Here is a 5,450-nt window from a genome sequence, read left to right as displayed (position 1 = left end):
GTACGTCATTTTATAAACAAACTTTGGAATTGTCGAATGTGTTATTTCACAAACAAGAAAGTAAATTTCAAACACAATATAACCGTAAGGACAGCAGAAAGTTAGGCTGTTTACCCTTGTAACTTTTTTCTGTCTTATAAGGGTAAATATTCAATCCTTCTACTGTTTTCACAGGTATACTGCATTGAAAATTTACTTTGCAAAATATTTTGTTCTGTCTCTTTGACATGGTTTTGAAGATATTTAAACAGCATAAATGCTAAATATTAAAGTTGTAAAAATGCCAGAAAATTACATTTCCTTGTAACTAATCAATATGTAGTATGAGCAGAGATATGTAGCATCACTGGTCAGGTCCAGTAATGGGCTGTGGTGGTTGACGTGTTCAGTTTGTTCTTCCAGACTTGCATCAGTTTCACAAATACATATTGAAGAATAGTTTTACATCTTGATGCTCTTTTCTGCTGTTAATCCTTGACTGTTTCTCAAACAGGAGTTTCTTTGGAGTAAAGATTGTTTGCCAACATAACATGGCAGTCCTGGTTTAGGACGAATGTTGCTGTAATTTAGCCCCAAGAGACATCAACTCCAGCTAGCTATATGACATGATCTGTGTCCTTATATTTTCAAAAATATAAGGACACACATTGTGTTGTATAGCCAGCTGGAGTTGATGTCTTCTGGGGCTAAATTACAGCAACATTCGTCCTAAACCAGGACTGCCATGTTATGTTGGCAAACAACCTTTACTCCAAAGTACTGTTGCTGAATATCTCTCATTGAGAGATTTACAAATAGTAATTTTCTAAGGAGTTTCTTTGTTGTTGCACTCTGCACTTCTTTGAAATCTCAGAGAGAGAGACAGGATGATTTATTGTTAAAGAAATTATGACGAAGAATACTAGAATCTTGTTGTTGCAATCGCAAAACATAAATATTCTCATGGACTCATACACTCATATACATATATACATATATACATATATACATATATACACTCATATACATATATACATATATACACTCATATACATATATACATATATACACTCATATACATATATACATAGACACACACACATATTTGCATGTGTGCGTATGTGTGTTTTGTACAGTTTCTGTCTACCAAATTCATTCCCAAGGCCTTGGTGTACTCGGAGCGAATAGAAATCTTTTGCCTCAGCTGCTCTACAGCAGAACTGAACCTGAAACCTCATGGTTCTGAAGCAACCTCCTTAAACCACACGGCCACTCCTACTACTCCACTATTTTGGGTCACTAATTTTTTTATGCACATGTTAATTTTCCTGAGTACACACCAGATTTTTGCGTGCACTGGTTACTAAATATAATGGGTGTGCCAAGTGAGACGAGTTCTTTTTGTTCTGACTGTAACCTCTGCAACAACACTAATGCCGAGTGGTAATGGCCCAAGTTGGTGGCCTTTCCTTTGGATAAACATCAGCATCGTGATAAGGGGAGGCTTGCATACATGGGCAGCTGCTTGTCTTTCTCAAAAAAACAATCTGTGTCTTTATTGCCCACAAGGGGCTAAACATAGAGGGGACAAACTAGGACAGACAAAGGGATTAAGTTGATTACATCGACCCCAGTGCATAACTGGTACTTATTTGATCGACCCCGAAAGGATGAAAGGCAAAGTCAACTTCAGCAGAATTTGAACTCTGAACGTAATGGCAGATGAAATACTGCTAAGCATTTCACCCAGCATGCTAACACGTGTATAGATGCATGATTGACAAGTGGCCCTTTATGTCTTACTGAGGAGGTCATAATAAGAGTGAAATATGTCAAGAGTCATCTTTTCTTGATGGAAGGTTTAAAACAATATTAGTCATTGACTAACATTGTTCCTCATCACATTGTTATTTCTAATTAACGCATTTAATGCTCCTTTCATTAAATGTGTTGACAGAAACTAAACTATACTATATAGAGTATCCTTTACTTTTAAGCTGTCAGAATGTAATTTGAGGAAGATTTGACTGCTTTTTCTAGCAGACTGAATGATTGTGTAATTGTTCCTTTGTTGGTTCATGAAAACATGTCGACTGATGTTGATTTTCAGCCTAATTGATGGCTTAGCTCAAACTTTGGCCTGAGACACTGATTACAGACTGTCGCTAACATAACGTATTCAGATAAGAAATCATTTGATTAATTTTACATCTGTGGTGATGAGAAAAACAAACGAACAAATCATTACTTTACTGATCAACTCTGGTCACAAAAGGGAAGGGAAGCAACTCAGGAATTTTTAATTAAAATGTGATAAAAAATAGAATGTGGACATTGTAGTGTAGAGTGAGTTTGATGCTGGCAGTAAGGTGAGACAACTCTGACATTTCAACCTTATTAGTCCTCATCAGTTATACCATCACTAACATGATTAACTGTGGCTAAGAATGAATGGCTTCTCATTTAATCAGTTAATGCATGCAGTTTTTAGCATGTGTGTGTGTATATAAATATGTATGTGGTTGTGTGTGTGAAAAATGAAGGGAGAGAGATGGTGACACACATCCACTCTATGCCAGTTTGGTAAAAACCAGACATAAGGTTATCAAGATGATATATGCACGTGTGTGTGTGTGTGTGTGCTCATATGTATATGTGTATGTACCACCTTCAGTCTACATCAGCAACAAGGATGACATTTGCTGAACAAATTCACTTGAATGTCAACAACGACACCTATACCACCACCACCACCATCACCAACAACAACAGCTGTAGCTATCAGAAAGCAAAGTAAGTCCTGGTGTCGACTGCTGGAATGAAAAAGTTTATGAAAGGAAATCAAGTGACAAATTAGTTATTAATTTGCTGAACGTGGACAATAGGTTGCTGCTATTTAACCCCAGGTTGACCCCGATTGAGCAGACCTTTTATCAAAGTTGTTCCAGCCATGACCGTCCCACCTTCTCTCCAAGTATCCCAGACTAGATTCTTTAATATGCCCTTTAGCATTTAATCAGTCCATTACTGGTGCCGTATATTCTCCCCGTTTTATGCTTAAACAAACCAGATCCAGCCTCTCACACCCATCCTACAATGTCATTCTAAACATTTACAAACACACCATTGAAATCTTGAAGCTACAAAATAATCCATGATTAATTCAAAACAATGTGAAGAAATAAATACATTTGATGGAGGAAGCTGGCTGCCAAGGGATTAATACAGCCAATCGTTTTTAAAGAGATTAGGGTTTGATAAACTTTTTGTCTGTGTTATCTGAGTATCGTGGGTCTATAGCCAGAGTATACCTAAAACCTCTATAGAGGTTTTAGGGTTATATCCCTAAATTGGTTGCTTTCCACTTGTTATTTTATGCCAGACCCTGTCCTGGTATTTATTCTCTGAAGGGTTTGCTAGCCCGTGACCCTTTATAGGATTTGCTGGGTTTTTCTAGTGACCCTCCCCACCAAGTTAATTGGATGGGGACTGGCTTAGTCGCCAGGCAACAGGTTATACTGGGGTACATGCTGCTGCTGCACCCTCTTATTCCTCTCCCCATTGTTGCAGTGGATTGGCAGAATCGGTAGAGCATCAGACATGCCTTGCAGTATTTACTTGTGACTCAGAAGTCATCTTTGCCTTTCATCCCTCCAGGGTCAATAAAAGAAAGTACCAGTCATATACTGGGATCAGTGTAATCAGTTAGCCTCTCCTCTCAAAACTGCTAGCTTCTACCTAATTTAGAAACCATTATTATTGAGTGAGAGAGCAGTGCATGCCATCAAAGTGACACTGGGGTAAAATATACGAAGCCCAGTATACCCATCATGACCACCCATCTGATAAGGGTACCCAGGCACATGCATCACAACCATATGTGTGCAACATGGGGATCTTATATCAAGATAAACAACATGTGACCTTGCAGGTGGGGCCCAGTTAGAATTTTCTTCAAGTCGAGTAGCCCATCCCACTCAAAAGGTCCCCGAATAAGGGTTGTTTAAGGATGTTGAACAAAACACCCTTATTTCCATAGGTGAATTATTCAAACCCCAAAGAATTACTCTCAACACATGGCTATGATGCTCCCCCACTACTTCTGCTCATGATCAGAGATGCATATATCATTAGCCACCAAAGGACATGCTCAACTTGTTAAGGTCAAGCAACTGACAAGCAAATCCATGGTATTGAGCAGAATATTTGCTGTAGCCCATCTTTTATACCAAGACAAAACAATGTACATGATAACACTTCCAATCAGTTAAGATCAGAAGCCATGAGAGCCACTGCCTGGTACTGCATCAGGGCATTTATTATTTATTATTATTATTATTATTATTGTTATTATTATTATTATTAAGGTGGCGAGCTGACAGAACTGTTAGCGTGCTGGACAAAATGCTTAGCAGTATTTCATCCATCTTTATGCTCTGAGTTCAAATTCCACTGAAGTCTACTTTGCCTTTCATCTTTTTGAGGTTGATTAAATAAGTACCAGTTATGTACTGAGGTTGGTGTAATCGACTTAATCCCTCCCCCCAAATTTGAGACCTTTTGCTTCCAGTAGAAAGGATTATTATTATTATTATCATCATGATTATTATTATTATTATTATTAAGGTGGTGAGCTGGCAGAATCGTTAGTATGCTTAGCAGTATTTCATCTGCTACTACATTCTGAGTTTGATTTTGCCTTTCTTCGTTTTGGGGGTCAATAAATTAAGTACCAGTCGAGTACTGGGGGTCGATGTAATCGACTATAACCCCTCCCCAAATTTCAGTGAAGTTCGAATCATTTACCATTTAACCTGTTTACCGAAATCGGAATATAGAGGTTGCATCTTGTGTGAAGGTTGCCACTTGCAACATCACTGCACCGATCATCCACATATGCCAATTTTGAAATATCAATAAAATCAATAGAGACACATTGCATAACTGCAGTGTGAACTGCACCAGTTGCATTTCTGAAATAACCCAGTTTTGCATGTCAACATGCAACAGTCTGACTTCCACAAACCACAAACTGAAAATACTCTTTTCTTTTTCTGTCATCTTCTGCTTTTTATTTCTTTTTACTCATTCTACAATAACACCACACAATTGTCGGCTCTTTTACTTACACTCAACCGACTGACAATATCAAAAGGATATTCATATACATACATGTGTGTGTATATATGTATATACTCTTTTACTCTTTTACTTGTTTCAGTCATTTGACTGTGGCCATGCTGGAGCACCGCCTTTAGTCGAGCAAATCGACCCCGGGACTTATTCTTTGTAAGCCCAGTACTTATTCTATCGGTCTCTTTTGCCGAACCGCTAAGTGACGGGGACGTAAACACACCAGCATCGGTTGTCAAGCAATGCTGGGGGGACAAACACAGACACACAAACATATACACACACACTTATATATATATACATATATACAACAGGCTTCTTTCAGTTTCCGTCTACCA

This window comes from Octopus sinensis, linkage group LG14, assembly GCF_006345805.1.
Source record: "Octopus sinensis linkage group LG14, ASM634580v1, whole genome shotgun sequence".
Taxonomy (NCBI): domain Eukaryota; kingdom Metazoa; phylum Mollusca; class Cephalopoda; order Octopoda; family Octopodidae; genus Octopus; species Octopus sinensis.
This window is presented reverse-complemented; position numbering follows the sequence as displayed.